The sequence below is a fragment of the Myiozetetes cayanensis genome, unplaced genomic scaffold (genome assembly GCF_022539395.1).
Source record: "Myiozetetes cayanensis isolate MyiCay16 unplaced genomic scaffold, myiCay2020 scf3, whole genome shotgun sequence".
Classification (NCBI taxonomy): domain Eukaryota; kingdom Metazoa; phylum Chordata; class Aves; order Passeriformes; family Tyrannidae; genus Myiozetetes; species Myiozetetes cayanensis.
Genome location: NW_026087521.1, coordinates 46850423 through 46867264, shown reverse-complemented (window position 1 = coordinate 46867264; position 16842 = coordinate 46850423). Strand labels below are relative to the sequence as shown.

The window sequence follows — 16842 nt, the reverse complement described above, 5'->3', positions numbered from 1 at the left end:
AGACAGTTCCTGTTATGTCATTTTCCTCCGGATGGCAGGATTGCTTAACTCTATAACCCCCCTTTATAATAGATGGTGTTTGGAAAACTACAGTCTACCCAGCTTGCTTGGCCAGCACATCCTTTTAAATACTGTGTCCCTAGACAGTTCTCTGATCTTTAATCAGTGTCGAGTACCGCACAGCCATCCTGCTCAGTATTTGGGTTGTGCTTTTCCAGAGTGAATGAAAAGTAACATCTAAGCCTAAAGGGAACCCTACAAACAAGGTGGAGGAAAAGGCCAATTTAAGGGGAAAATTAAGAGTGATGTTAAGAGGTGCCGCAGCCATGAGAGTCCTGAAATTCTCTCCCTTGTATCAGTCAGGTGTGACTACAGAACAGCAAGAGCTGATGTTGTTCTAATGAGCCCACGAGGAGTGTGTATATTATCGCCCTCCTTGCATAAAAGTGTTCCGGTGATGAGAGGCAGGTTTCTTAGATTCTCCTTGCCATAAGCTGTTGTATTGCATTACATTCCAGTATCTTCATACAGAAAAATAACACATTCCTCTCTGCTGCAGTAGTGTGAAATATTAACATAGGATGAATTTATGTTTGATCCTGGGGAGAGAATTAAAGGTCATTGTACGTTTGTGTTGCATTTGCTATGTAGCAATTCCTTCTGCCCCTAAAAGACAGGAATTTTCTGAATCCTTAATGAGGTTTTGTATTTATACAATGTATGTTTTGTCTTTGATTACTTCCTAAAATTTTATAGATTTTTTTTTCCTGAAAATGATAAAAACAGTTTTAATTCAGTGAGTATGTTATAGCTTTTGAAGGTCTTTTAACTGATTCATGTCAAGAAAAGGAAATCAGAAAATATTTAATGGAGAAAATATTCTGAAAAAGTTTTCAGAAGAGTCTTGACATATACTATGTCCATATTTTTGGTCATAGACAGACATTTGTTTTGAATTTTCAGTCAAAACAAAATAGTAGCATTGCAGTTTAAGTGCCTATTCCATTCATTTTCATGTGGGATCAGTATTCATACACATATTTCATAATATTCTATAGTCTACTGATTCCTCTGGTTTACCATGGTACTAATTCAGAAGGAATCTTGTACTACAGTGAAAGACCTTGAGGGATTCTACCCTTCTGGGAAAACATAGAAACCTTAATTATAGGTCCTGTGAGAAAGTCACTGATTTGGAAAGATAATCAATTTTTGTTATTGTTGTTGTTGGAAAAAAAAAGTTATTAATACAGAATATTCCAATTTGGTTTACTTATTCAAAACATACCATTCAAGAAAAAGAAAAAAGCTTTGACTAGATTTCCAAATGAAAATTCAGTAGTTTTAATGGAACATGTTAATTATGAAGAAACTACATCTATCAATAAAGTAAGCAGCATAGTAAAGATACTGTGTATCTTTTAATTCTCTTCTGACTTTTTTTTTCTGCTCACTCTGCTTTATAATCTATCTGTCAATCTGCTACTAATATAGTGAGAAATTTTACACTGAAGAGCCTTAGAAATAGAATGTTTCTGTCTAATATTTGAATAGTGCAAATATATTATGGCCACTATTACAGCATGGTAACTATTTGCAGGATGGCCTTTAACAGCAATGACAACATTCAGTATTTAGATTTTTTAAAAAACATGTATATGCATCTTACAGTGCCACTAAATATGCATTTGAAGCCATGTATTTAGTGCTTGATTACATTCTGCATGGATAAGCATTCTGCATGCAGGAAAGTTTCCTTTCTGTTGGAAGCTGATCATCTCATGGTGGTTTTGAACTAACTGTAGCATCCAGCTCATAATTAGTTATCCCAATGAGCCTTCTCTCTCTAGCTCTCTTGGAAGGATTTATTCCTTCTTCTCTGACTTACAAGTTTTAAAAATAGTACGTTTTCAGGAAAAGTAATGGAACGAAACAGCTTTTATGATTTTATGCCTTCTTTTTCTACATGAAGACCAAGCAGCTGAGCCAGGTGTCTCCTTACTTCAATACTTCATTATTTCTTCCTTTCTCTCAGAAAAACATGCACACTAACATTCACATACATCCCCTTGTGGTGGGTCCATGGTTAATTTTCTAATTGCTAGGAAACAAATATTCTGTTCTACAATTCTGAGGTAATATTCCACTTTATACATTTCTTAGTCAAGATTAAGAGCAGATTTTCACTCCTTTTGATTGCTTTGCTTTCTGATCATACATTAGATTTTATCTGTTCACTCTTCTCTCTGTTTAGTTTTCTAATTAGTCAAAGGGAGAATAACCATTGTGGTCACAAGAATAAAATGAATCAATGTACTTTTCCTAAGTTTGTTTCTTTTCATCAACCTACTTGAAACCAGGTTATATGAATATTTGATATGGAAAATGAAAGATGCTTCAAACTAGATTATATAGATTATATAGTCTTCTAGAAACATTTTTTTTTAATCAATTCAGGTTGCCAAGTGGGGTCCTTTTAGGGAAATTAAAAAACAAAACAAAACACCTGAAAGCCTCAAACCTGTACTACCTCAAGAACTCTCTTGTGCTGTCTTTTGCTCTCAGAGAAACTGTCTTTACGAATATTCCGTGTTTATAAGCACCACCACCATTAGTAATTGATCAGATAACTTTGGACACCTATTTCAAAGACAGGTTAAGATGATTTGGAGTTACTCCATTAATTTGGCACTCAGGTACCAGCTGGTTCTCAGCAAGCAAGACCAGATGTTGTGTGAGCCTGTATGGACAAGACCTCTCTATTTGTATATTCAGTTGATCTTCAGATATTAAATTTCTTTTTTGATTGATGCTTAATTTCTTTATAGACCCATGAGATTGTCCTGGGGGGGAGGAAGTGCATAATCCATGTTTACCAATGAGAATTCCTCCCTAATCCCCAGCACACCACAGCAGAGATTCCAATGGTTTCAGAAGATAACTCCGGTTATGTCTTTGGCTATGGGTCCTACAATAACTGCATGCACACACAACTTTATTTGGACTTGCTCTTTCCAAAGAGACTGTATAGTCCAGATTTATCAGCTTCTTTGAACTTCTCTTCAACAAAGAACAATTTTTAGGAATAAAAATCAAAATAAATTCTGCATTTTTCTGAAAAATAGCCATTTCAGCTTTTAACTATGAGATTGGAATTAAAAGAAATGTGTAAAGACAACTCTGGTTGTAGTACGATAGGCAGTTTTCTTTCTAGTCCTTAACTTTTCTCCTCTAGCATATTTAAGCTATCAGAAGCGTTTTTCCTATACAGCAAGATCCCATCCTCTGAGTGCTGACCCTGAGCTGAAAATAAAGCCAGCTTGCAGGACTGGCATAAATTCCCCATGAGATTTCCCTGCTTAAAACAGTGTTCTGTTAGCCTTCTGTGTGCAGAAAATGACAACTTTCTTTCTCTTCCTCACTTTAAACTTAAGTCCCTGTTTCTTACCCAAGCTAACACAGCTGCTTCATCTATCTTCAGTTAGTGTATTCCCTTTCTCCTGATTTGCTGCAGCACTGGTGCAAGTGTTACACTCTCTGTTGAGTTAAATATCATGAGAATTACATAAATAGATTTTACCAAGTGCATAGTCTTTCATTGTGTGCTTGACTTTAAGGACTATGCATAGTACATAATTCCAGTAACAGACTTCTGTAATTCTTATTTGCAGCTCTCCCATGCCCTTTCTCACCTGTATATTCCCCTCAACCAGCTATAGGAACATTTTGGCAAGTATAATTTACTAGTAGAATTTTCTAATTTTTTTTGTTTATCTATTGGATTCACATTATGATTTTGCTTGCTCAGCAAACATACATAAACAATTATTTTACCTCAATATCTGAATATTATTGTGTTAATGTGTACTTCTAATAACCTATGGTATAAAGTCAATCTGCTCAGTCCCTATTCAGGAAATTCAAAATCAACATATTTGGCTCTGAGAAAACATTGTAAAAGCAGTCCAGTTAATTATTTTAAGTAATTTTATCTTGCTTTTTAATGAAGACCACTTCTTTACTTGAAAACACAATTTTATCTTGCTTAGACTTTCTAGATCCCTTGATGGAGTATAAACCAGTAAGGTATGGATATCAGGAAAGCAGTTCACGTTAGCAAATACTTCTCTCTAACAAAAAGGAGTCAAGTTATTATAACAGAGACCTTTACAACACTATTGAAATTTAAAAAAAAGACAGCATGCAGGTGCAGACATGTCTCACCACTGATGCAGCCATGACACCTACTCAGCTGTAGGTGGTCAGACCTTAGAGAAAGTGATGGAAAGGAATCTAGGCAAGAAGGTCAAAGTGACTGAATGGGAAATGTACCTCATGCTGAAATCATGCAGATCTTCCCTGTCAAAACAGTACAACAATCTGGGTTCATGTTTGTCCCCTCACCGAGCTTCTAAATTTTGAAAACTGCCCTTTCTTTCACCATCTTGCTAGAAACTTTCAGTCCTTTCCTAGGACTTGCTAGTTCTTACACACTTGCTTCCTTCATGGAGAGCTGCTGTAGTCTGCAATATGTTACAATCAATGGAGGTAATGAAGTTTATGGCAGGTATAGGAAACGGCTGGCACATCTACAGTGCTCTGCCATCATCACATTGGCCTCACACTGACAACCTTAACTTGTTCCTCCTCTGGCTTAGCAATTCCATTAAATTATTGCTCCTAACTCGGAAAGTTGTTAATGGATCACATCCCACCTATACTAAAGATCTGATTTCAATTTACAAACGCAGATCACAAAATCCAGGACAAAGGGAGTTGGAGCTATGCTAAAAGTCTTGTTAGTTACAAGGATAGAGATGTGGAGATCCAAGGTATTGGAAAAATTTAGACAAATCCATAAACATCATTCAGCATTTTAAAGAAATACTACCAAAGCATCTGCTTTGAAAAGACCTGTTCATGTCAGAACAGAAGTGACACTGACAATTTAGATGTAAAATTTTAAATTGCATTGTCATGTTTTGAAAAGATGAAAAAGAAATGTTTTGAAATGGTCATTTTCATATTTACAGCCTCAGTCTTTGGAATTCTATTCAGGAAATGTTACTAAATGTTTATGTTTTCTTCTGATTCAAGATGAAACTAAACTTTTGTATTCTGTTCAGTCCTTCTCCATATGGGCTACATCAAATCTATATCAACACCAGACTGTGTCTATAAGATTTTATTGAAAAAATGGAGCTCTGCGACGTAGTATTCAGTTAAAATCAAAATAACTTTCCAGATCTCATTCTAAGATGTGCTTTTAGACTAATCCTTAGCATTCCCCAACATTATTTTGGCAGGACTAATTAGCTAAATTCAGTTATGATATAGAGAACTGTATCTCTAGGAGTTTGCATTGCTACTTTAATCATTCCTTTCAACTCTCAACTCAACAGTTGATTTTAGTTGATTCATAGGAAAACATTACTGCCTTTACTCACACACACACACTAGTGTATTCGAAGTCAGCATTATTTTGTGATTGAGTCAGTCCAGCTGAGCCATTGCACGTCGCTGTGCTTGGTGGCTATGTGCATGTTATCAACACTGTTTATAACCAAGAGAACCATTTATATATATGATAGTTTACACCTTGAAAGATTTGCTTTGGAAAAAATGCAGCTTAGCAGTAGTTTGAGACCTAATTAATGCTTTGAGGGACATAGACTCAGAGCCTCAAATAGGATTTATTTTGGTGCTCAAATCCATCTATGATTAAAGTTCTAAATAAGCGCAGGCATGCCAAACAAAAGGGCTAGTGAATTAGGTTTGTACATTTAATCAGGCTGAGGTCTCTGAGAAGCTCGAGTATGAACTTGTAGGTGTGCCTGGAAAGTTTGCATTGCTGGTATGCTGGGTCTGCAGCTACTACATCGCTCATCTGTGTTCTTCCTCTTGCAGAGGCTGAAAATGACAGTGAAATTTAGCACTGTGACTTGTCTGTGTAAAACTGTGTCTAGAGAGAAACACTGAGTTTTTTCTTTCACTCGTTTATTAAAGATTTTATTTCACAGAAGACAGAAAGCCTCCATAGACAGGATCAGGGCCTGAGGCACCTGCCTGGCTGGTGTCTGGGATAGGTCTGTCGGGAATGGGCTGGAGAAATGCAGTCGGTGTCAGTAACCCCATCCTCCCCATCACTTCACCTGCTGTAACTGAGTAAAATATTTTGACTTGGTAAAATGTTTCTTCCAGCCTCCACCGGCTGAGCTTGTCAGATAATGTGCACAGCCATCAAGTGTGTAACTTCCTCAGGGAAGCCGAGATAAGAGCTGCCATGGGGGACTGAAAGTGCAACTCTGTCCTCTGACATTTTGTAAAGTTAAATTATAGGGGTGTTATCTTTTGTATTTTATTTCACTTATTAGACAGCGCGGGTGCTGCTTAATGGGATGCAGTTACCGAAGTAAACAATCCCCTGGGATGCTTATTTGTTCGTATTAACGCAGGAATTCGAGATGGGATGAGATTTATTTAGACACTCGTGTTAGAGGAAAAAAAGAGGGGGGGGGTGGGGGGAAGAAGTAGTGGTTCTGCAGAAGGAGCAAAGGAAGGCGTTCGCCAGCCAGCGGCGGGGACGGAGTTTCGCCGGCGGCTCCCACGGCCCTCGAGCCGCCAGGCTCTGTGCCCCCGTCCCCGCCAGGCCCGGGGCAGCGGCGCCCTGCGGAGTGCCCCGCCCGCGCGGGTGGGCGCGGGGGAGAGGCAGGGCCCGTATCCCTATATCCATAGTAACGGCGGGGCGGGGGGAGGCGCCGCGGCAGCTCCCGCCCGCCGCAGCCCGCGCGGCGCCGGCACCGCACCGAGCCGGGGTGAGCGCGCGCGCGCGCCCCCGTCCCGCTCCGCCCCTCCCCCCCCCGCGAGCAGCGCGTCCCCGCGGGCGGCGGGAGGGGGCCGAGGGACCAGCGCGGGCGCGCGCGCGGCGGCGGCTGGACGGGGAGGGCGGCGGGGGTTCCGGTGTGCGCGGCTCCGCGGCGCTCTCCCTGCCTGACTCACCGCGGGGCGCGGGGAAGATGCTCAGCGCGGAGGGGTAGCGGCTGCGGAGCAGACGTCGGGGCCCCCTCCCTCCCCGCCCCCGCCGGGCTCGGCAGCTCAGCCCGCCGCCGCCGCTCCTAGGTGAGACCGGGGGCAGGGGAGGGCTGGGCGAGCACGGGGGGCCGGGCACGGGGCCACCGGGCACCGCCCCCGCCCCGCCGCGCAGCCCGGAGCGGAGGGAGGGGGGACAGGAGCTGGGGATCCGGCGGGCCCCCACCGGCGAAGGGAAGTGCCGGGAGCGGACCCCGGGGGACGGGCGGGCGGGAGCCGGCGAAGCCTGCGGTTGCCGCGTTCGCAGGATTATGTCAACCCGCGCCTCGCCGGTGCCGCTGGGGCGAGTGTCGGCGGCAGCTCCCGCCCGGCGGCGCTGCGGGGCGCCGCGCTCCCGGGCGGGCGGGGGCGGCGGCGAGGCTGCCGCGGGGCAGCGGGGGGCGGCGGGGCGGCCGGAGTTTGAGCCGCCGGAGGGAGCCGGTGCTGGCGGCTGGTGAGTTCTCACCGGGCCGGCGCGGCCGCGGCAGCGGGGCGCCCCGGGCAGCCCCACCCGCCCCGGTGTGGTCCCTCCGAGCCGTGCAGAGCAGTGATTAATGCGGGGGCCGGTGGGCATGCACCTCGTGTGCCGCACGGGCGCGCACAGCCCGCAGCTGTCTGGGGGGCTGTGTCCGTGTGCGCGCTGCACACCTCTGCTTGCTTGGGTCTGGGAACTTGGCCGTGGTGTGCCATGGTCCGAAACTTGCCGAGCGAGGTCTCGGCTTCACGGCACCGCTGGTTGTCCGCTCGGTTATTTCAGGAATGCCAGTTGGGCGAAGTGCTACGGTTGTTAATAAATAAATAAATAAATAAATAGATGAAAAGCAGAAGTGTGTAGAGATCAGAATGATGGTTTGTGCTTCGGTATCTCAGAAAAGGCTCATGTTTGTAAAATACATCGTACAATAACAAACAGCTATTGTACCTTATGGCGAGAAGGCAGCATTGGTATTGCGGGAGAAGCAAACGATAACTGAGAATTTAATCTGGAACTCACTTTGCTACACACGTGCAGTAACAATTTTCCTGAGCATTTTTAGCATGTGGACTGATGCATGTTGCCATGTGCCTCGCAAAATTCCTTTAGCTCTGTGAGCAGTGGCAGTGTATGCCCACACACGCAGAATCAAGGTGTGCTCCATACCGTTCTTAACAGCAGCGGTATGAGTGAGGAATGCTACAATATGTCCATCTGTGACAGGATTACCGATAGAACGCATCTTAATGGTTCCTTAAAGAACGTTTTAACTTGTTCCGTTAATGAGGCACACTATAGTGTTAGCGTAGACCCTGGCATGATGATAGTAACTTTTCCTTTGAATGTGCTTTAAGAACCAATTTGTGTCCTCTTCTGTATATGCCAAAATAGTTACCTCCTAGAAAAAACCTCAGTGGAAGGTTACCATGTGACTTTTTTTCCCCTAAATAAATGTGATTACAAGTTGTAAGCAGTCATGTAGAGTTGATACTTGTTTGCTGAGCAGAAAACCTTGATTCCGTGGTGTGTAATTACAATAATGAATTAAACATCCGTTCTGATGTCATCTTAAATTTCAGTAGTGCTGTGAAAAAAATGGAGAGTAAGTGATTTTAGCAGATGAATTTTGGTCTGTTGGCACTTACTAAGAGGTCTTTTTGATATGTATACAAACTGCAGTTGTCCTGTCACTCCCACACTCTCTTCACCTCACACCTGAGAAGTTCCATTTCAAGAATTTGTGCAAATGGTTGACAGAGGAGAATTGGAAGAACTCGCTGATGTATTAAAAGTAAGCTCTGCTTTCTGTACTATTGGTGAGCGCCTTTATAATTTTTTTTTCCCAGAGAAAGGAGAATGTAATAGTCAGGAAGAGATAAATTTATCCAGTAAGAAGGCAAATTAAAATGTACTATACATATTCATTCTACTTGGAAGACATTGAAATGCAGTACCCCAAAATTAATTCAGAAAGCTGAGGGCCTGATGCTTTTTCTCTTAGCATTTTTCTTGGGGGGAGGGAGGGGAGAGTGACACCTCTAATTGGAAGTGGGCACATGGAGTTAAAAAGGGAGGGTAGAGGATGTGGAAATTGGGAACAGAACTGTCAATGAAGCCGCCATCAAAGGCATCTGCACTGAAGTAAGAACCTAAAGCCAATTCACTCTAGCAAGAGGCTACTGAGGAACTTAAAGAGGGAGCAGTGACCCAGGTCAGTCATGATTTGATTTACATTCCAGGAGGAGGACATTTTAGTGTCAGAGGAATCAGAATTCTGTGTTGGAAATGCCCATTTTAATTTATTTCTGTCATTTGGGAGGGTGAAAGTTTTACTTTGTTTTAACTAGCGTTTTGGTAAGGATCTTTGTATTTATTTGTTACATGTTAGAAATAGGCATAATGAATAATATTCTTCACAAATAGTAAACTCCCACCTTGCTTTGGGCAAACTGAGAAACTGTCAAGCCTTGGACTTAAGCTCTCTGGGCTCTTGATCCTGAGACCTGCTCTGCATGCAGACTGCAAGTTAAAGCAGAGATGAGAGTGAATGGCATCATTCTGGGTCCAAGCTTAGTCATTTGTCAAATACTTACCTTGACTAGATTTTTTCCTGATGATCCTATTATCACAATGCTTTGCTTATTAAATGTTTAAAATTTATACTAATCATCCAAATCAACAGTTGTTTTGATGAACTGACTAGTTTTTACTCTGAGAGATGTGATTTGGTATTGTTTTTGCATTCGGGAACACGTTGGCTTATATTATTTCACATTTTCAATGTTGTTTTCACAGTTATATGAACTGCAAGCTTATTTTTAAGAAATCACGGTCAGATTCTGGAGAATAACACCTTTAGACAACTATACCATCCTGGCATTCTTTACAATCGAATGCAGTTTTTTCCTTTATGTAGGCAGTAACACAGGGCTGCTTGTATTTGATCTTTTAGTCCATGTGCCAACTGTGCCAGCTTGTCTACAAGACAGTAGTCATGGTTCCAAGTATCAAAGGGTTATGCTTCACATAAACCTGGCTTTGACAAGGTAATTAAGCTATGGAAAGTGTTTCATTGTCACAGTTTGCTTGCTGTCTCTATCCATAGTCTTTCTGTATTTTTTCGTCTTTGAGGAGAAAAGCATCAAAGTGTTTGAGCATGTTAAATTAAGTATTTTGGGCAGTGCAGTTCAAAGAAGCAGGTCTCTACATACCTTATTCTCAAGTGTGTAGCTCTATACAGTATCAGTCTGCTCCCATGTTGGAATTGCTCTTGGATATTGCCTTGGTTTTTACAGATTACATGTAAAGACAGTGGGCAGTTTTGGGACAGTTTCAGTGTTCATACTGCTTTTGACATGGACTGATACACTGCTCAGTAGTCTGGGAGAAGAGGAGATACCTGGTGTTGGGTTGGAGTTCTTTTCCTGCTTTTCTATTTAGGTACTCTGGAGCAGTAGAATTTTTCTAAAAGTCCTTCAATCAACTAAGAAACATTTCTTCCTCTCTCCAAAGAGTCTTCACTTAAGAAAAACCCTGAGATTTGGGCTGGATTCACTTTCATGAGCTTGAACATAGTGTTAAAGAAAGGATCTTGTTGACATTCTCACCCCCCAGTGAATTTCTCTAAGTGAAGTATCTTGCAACACTTCAGGTACCAATTGTGCCTAACTTCGTGTTAGCTGCAGGTGGAAATCATTATATCTAGCATAAGGGAGTGATGTTACCAGTGTTGAACAAACCTTAGCCAAAGGAAAATCACCAGGGAGATAGCCTTTCTTCCTGATTCTGCATGGAGAAGTGCTGGCACATCTTCTGGAGACTGTCTCTGTCCTTGGATCACAGAGTCAAAGAGGTTCTTATTGTCATGGAAATGCTCAAGCACGAAGGAGAAAATCCAGGACCATCTCTAGTCTTTCTCCATTCTTTACTTATTGTCTTCAGCCTCCTACTAGTGGGTTATTTCTAACTCAGTTGACTGAGGAACATCTTAGAGAGTTCTGCAATGCCTTTCCTAAAGGTAAATGATATTTGGTCCCTGCTTGGCCCATCCTGTGGGGTTAGATAGTATCTTTGTGATATCTCTAGAGGAATAATCAGAACATACAGGCTGCAGTGTTACCAGCACTAACAGTGGTACCCAGCATTTGCCTCTTTTTCATGAGGATGCAAACGCCCCAAGAACTGAGTTTGGGTTAAAGTCAAATGCTTGAAACACAGCTTGATCAAGAAAAGAGGTAATGAGCAAGGACACTGTGTCTGAAGACCTAAAATCTCTGGCTGTTCTGTCACTTAAGGGCACTTGCTCAGCATTAGAAAGCATTCTTCAGCACTGGAATATACGCACTCTGAGCATGGTTAAGATTGTACCTTTTTCTCCATGGGGATATTGATATCCTGGCTTTTTTCCAGGACTTACATGATCCCTTGCTAAACAACCTAAAAGAAGAACACTTTTCCTTTGGGAAAACCAACTGAAAATTCCAGCTGGTCCAGAACTAAGTAATTGTAGCCATCCTGTTTTCTCTAAATGTACCACACATGCTATATGCTTATCAGCAGTGCCTGAAATAAGTGTTTGATGGGGTAAAAAGGTCTTGGGAAGCTTGAGATGGAAGTTCTTTCTCCTGGGCTTTTGTCTTTGGAGTTTGCTCTTTCTAGAAACATGAAACTGGGATGTGTTAAGCAAAGATATATCTCTTATGTTTTCCCAACTTTTTGCGTAGGAAATCTAGGGTGATTTTTATGAGGTTTATTACGTGTAATTGGTTTGTTCTTCTTCATTCTGTTTGTTTCCTGCAGTTGGCAAACATCAAGAGAGGTTTTTCTAATGTTTAGAATGTTTTATGTTCTGATGCTGTGAAAAGGGTAAATTTAATAGTAGCTGCAGTAATAGCAGATGAAGTCAGCAGGGAGTTTTGCCTCTTTGACAGCAGATTTTAGACCATTGTTTAATTTTTGAGGTTCTTTTTTTTTCAGAAAGTGCTTCTCTGCAGTGGAGAATAAACAGTTAGTTTTGCAGTACTTTTAAATGTGGTGAAACATGAAGGTGATAAACACTTCTTTTACTTGTCTGACTGTGGATGATCATCTAAACTCTTCATTTAGTTGAATGGTTGCAGAGGGAAGTCAGAGCTTCAGCGCTTCTTGGTATTTCCATGTATGCTGCCTTTGCTGGTTCTGCATACTTTCAAGTAAAGCTTTTGCAATTATACCAGTGAGACTATATGCCTCTTTTGTCAAGTGTATACCAAAGATAATTTCTTTTTTCTTCATATATCTGTTCACTGAAGAACAGTATTACATGTAATATCTTTATTTTTAAGTATTGAGAATTATGTTAAAAGCCACTGGTAAATTGGCAAGCCACAAAAATGGTTGGGTGTAATTATTCCTAATATAGGAAAATGGAAAGGCAATTACATTGTTCATCAAGATTTATGTGTGTGTATATGTATGTGTGTATGCATATATAATAGGAATAACTTTAATTCTGGAAGTTTTGCTACTGTATTACATGGTCATCTCACTGTTTTTAGGCTTCATCTTACCCCCAGAAATTGATATTAAGGCTCTCATAATTCTAAATAGATTCATAAAAAGTGCTTGTAAAAATAATCTATTAATTCCTTACTGTTTATATAATCTTAGACAATATCACTTAATGCATAAGTAAATATGCTGGATAAATGTCAGTTTGAAAACAGTAAAATCACTTTAAAATTAGGGTAATTGAAAACCATCTAATTATCTCTTTCAGGATCCCATAATGAAGAGCTGTTACAGCATTTTTGTGCTTTGTTAATGCTTTTATCTTCAGGAATGTTTTCAGAGGTAATGCTGAAATCTTGGAAAAGTGTTTGTTTGATAATAGTGCAGTCACCTGGAAAGCACATTATTAATGAGTACCCAATTGTTTTGTGAAGCACTTGCATTGTTATTATTATATGATCAAAATATGTAGAACTTCAGTGTTCTATACTAATATTTATAAACCACCACAGAGGTAAGTGCATATTGGAGTGAATTGTCACACAGTTCAGCAAAACCTAAGGGAAGTTGTGTATGATTCACTGTATTTTTACTGAAGCCATAACAAATGATGCAAGTTATTACTTTTCTTTAAAATCTGAATGTGTTAGTGTTCCTACTCTTAGCACTAGCAAGAAAAAAGAATTCAAGGATTTTCAAAGGCTTTTGTAAGTATTTCTCTGATCTAATCCATGTTATGCCCAGTTTGGGCATTTCAGAAGCAAAGATTGGCTCTAAAGGAGGCATATTATAAAAAGACTTCCAAGCATCATCTTCATTTAAAAACTCACATAGAAGTGTTAAGTTTAACAGGTGCTTATAGGTTTAAAAACCTGTTGCACTAACCTCTTCCTAGCAATTTCTCCACTGCTTGTTAATTTAATTAATTGACTGTCCATGTAATTTTTATGTACCTGGGCAAAATGACAATAAATCTTTAATATTGTCTGAATACTACAAAGTTGCACTTCTATAAGCATGGAAGTATGGAAAGAACATTAGGTATTACGACTATCATTTTCTGCTTGGATTCTATTTATGCTAATTTTTGTTGTTTGCAAGAGTATCTTTATGACCTGTGTGAGAGATTAACAGACCCTTTGCCTTAGTACAAGATACTGATTTTAGAGTCATCATGTGGTGCTGTGATTTGAGTGCTTCCAAACCACTGTCTGCACTGAACAATCTCAGCACACTCCCAAACAACTCCATACCTGTCCTTTAAATATGTTGTATTAGTCACGATCACAGCACAGTAACAACAATTGTTCAGGGCTGTCCACATGTTCCTTTCATAAGCATCCACCAACGAGTGGAGAATAATCTTTGGGTTTGACCTGGATGAAATAGGTCCTCTAGTGCCTTGACTGTGCCCATTCCCTCTTCCTTTCCAAGGCTTGCTGTTACCGTTTTTGTCTTTTACAGAGCTGTCTGGGACTAAGCAGTAGCTCTGCAGTGATGATAAGCACAAGGAAGCATAGGGCAGGGGAAGAAAGCATCACGTACCCTGAGGTTTTGTGCTCAGAGATTTTGAACAAAGTTCTCAGCTGGTTAAAATTGTCATAGCACCATTTATTTCACTGACTGCACAGGCTGAAGAGTATGCCTCATGTTCAGGAGTAATCTTGCTGGATACTAGGAATAAGGGTAAGTAATAGAGTATGTGCAGTTATAACTGCAGTGAAGCAGCATTTGGGCTGCTCCTGATATCCTTTCTAAAGGTAGTGAGGAGCTCCCTGTTGCTATCACAGTCATGAGGGCTCCAACTCTGATAGAAACCCCATAGACTCTTGCTAAAGACACCATCTTTTAATGTGATTTTACTTACTTCTCGAGTCATTTGCATTGACCAATTAATTGGCTAAAACTTCAAAGAAAATGAATTGTTGAAGAGGAAAGCTTGGTATGCGGTTTTCAAAGGGAAAGGTGCCTTTAGAGGAAGCGTTAATATAGTTGATATTCTCTGTAAATGCTCAGTTGTGGAAATAGGAAACTAATGTTAGGCGGTCCTGACCTGGAAATCTTGGCTGTAGAGTGTTACGTTTCCCTTTGAACTGTATTTCACTAAATATGCCACGTTGTACTATATATACAAGCAAGTGGCGTTCCTAGATTGAAAATTTTGTTGAAATCCTTTGGTCTTGATACTTAAGCATATTACTGCAGGACTGTACTTCTGTAATAAAAGTATGGATAATGTTCATTAAAAAATAAAGGCTATTTGAAACAAGTTAGAGAGCAAGTCATACCCCCCAAAATAGCACTTTTTCCTGTTTAAATAGTTGACTGCACTGAGATTGTATTTTTTTTTCTTATGTGTACCAAAGACTACTCTAGTCAACAGAAAGTTGGGAAGCTTCTTTCTTTTTGAACAAACCATTCCTAAATATTTTCACAAGTAAAGAAAAGCTACTGCTTGCTTCTGCTTACTCTTAGTGTGGTGCAGCAGCATACAAATGTGGTACCCAAGGACTTGGTAATGCCCTGTAGCAGTCAGACCACCCCACCTGAGGACAGTAGCTTGGTCAGACTGAGAATTGATTCCCCAGCTTCCCACTCTGGTGTCTGAGGTCGGTAATCTATGCTGAAATCTTTGCAAGAGAAGGATCCCTTTTTATCTGCAGAGCATCACGTAGAATTTCTTTTAAAAAATTTCTTTCTCATGGTACAAAAACTTGGACTTCGTGTGAGAAAATTTCTTTCGGAAAAGCAGTTTAGAACAGAAGTACTGTGAAAGAAACAATCTGAGTTAGAAACATTGAAAACAAAACAGCAGTTGTCTTTCCGTGTTGTTTTTACATTGACGTGCACCCTATTTTGAGTTATGTAACTTAAGTAACAGGATTGTTCTTTGACCTTCATAATCTCTTTCTATCACTGGAGGTACAAATACGTAAAACAAAATTGCTTCTTCTCTAACCAGTATTACTTTTAGTTATCCATATGTGCTGATGATTCTATGCTTTAATGCAAAACTGTTGATTCATGGAAGTAATCCTGTGTTCATGCATTATACAAAAGCTATATCTGGTATTGCTGCTATTGCTAGGGGCTGATGTGTCACATTTTTATAAATCTTATTTTTAGAATATCTTATTTCAGCCACCACAGCCTATTCTGGCTAAAACCTTGTTATGTTGATCCTAATGCAGTGATGACATAAGTGAGAGGGTGAGGGGGCTAGTTAAAAACTAATAACATCCCTGAAGTATTACTTTAATTTATTAGGAATGTAGGAAATCCTTACAGGTCAGGTTCTCTTAAAGAGGTAAATTTGAATGTGTAAACTAAGTAGAATTTGTCACTTTTGGTTTATCTTACATTTTTCTGTCATCTCCTCCCTGTTTTTTTACTCCGAAGTTTATACTTTTACATTATCCGTCTTACACATCACTATTCACATAATGAAGTATAATTTCCAAAAAAACCAAACCCTAACCTTTTGACCTTATGACTTTGAGCTTCTCCGTGGGAAAAGGAGAGGTGGAGCTGCCCTACTGGAGTATGTGTGTGTAGAATCCCCGTGACTGATAGTCTCCAAGGTGGATCTCACCATTTGGCTTCCCAGTGTTCCTTCTGTTTTCCCACCTCAGCACAGGGCACCACTGATGAGACTGCTCTGAATCTTCCTGTGCGTGGGAGGGAGCAGGTGATTGAAGCTTAGCTCAGTCTGGAGGCATCCCCGTATCCTAAAGGTTGAAATTGAAGATTAGGGCATCATAGCATAGCTTCAAGTCACTCTTTGTCACACATTGCTGTGGTAAGCAGAGGGTCTAATCCAGCAATATGAAAACAGACATAACTGAGTTTGGTTTAAAGGTTTTCATGTTGCTGAATTTACACAGTTTGAGTTTAGCTCAAACTGATGCTATGAGTTGGTATAATCAAATTTGAAGGTATTTACATAATTACTGATATATCGTAAGAATTAAGAACCCTGTCATGTTATTATGCTACTCTTTGTAGACTGTGACAACATGAATTGTTTTTGTGTACATACTACAAAAGATTGAGTGATGCATTCAGAAATTCCATTGACATTATGGCAGTCTCTGTCTCCTTTTCTAGATGGTAGTTCCTGAAAAAGAAGAATGTCAGTCATGGTTTTCTATAATCTGAAAAGGGATAAAAGTTGAGGTAGTTCATCCTGAATTAACAATTTTGATACAGGGGTTTTTTTCTATTTCTTGATTCTCTGACAAAGTGGACTTCTTCATAACTCTGCAGTACATTTTCCTGAAACTTGAAAGTTAGGGAAGGTAAACTTGCTA

General features: G+C 40.5%; 1 protein-coding gene across 5 annotated transcripts in view; it reads left to right on the top strand.

Annotated features, from left to right (window-relative positions):
* Positions 1-16842, top strand: part of ANKS1B (ankyrin repeat and sterile alpha motif domain containing 1B) — a 420494-nt gene that overhangs the window by 324403 nt on the left and 79249 nt on the right. Inside the window, exon 1 of one of the 5 annotated variants that reach the window (XM_050323426.1) lies at positions 7101-7119. The exons of the other annotated variants lie outside the window; for them this stretch is intronic. The gene's annotated coding sequence lies outside the window, so the exon portion shown is untranslated. Of the gene's footprint in view, positions 1-7100; positions 7120-16842 lie in introns of those variants that run through there. 5 annotated transcript variants of the gene reach the window in all.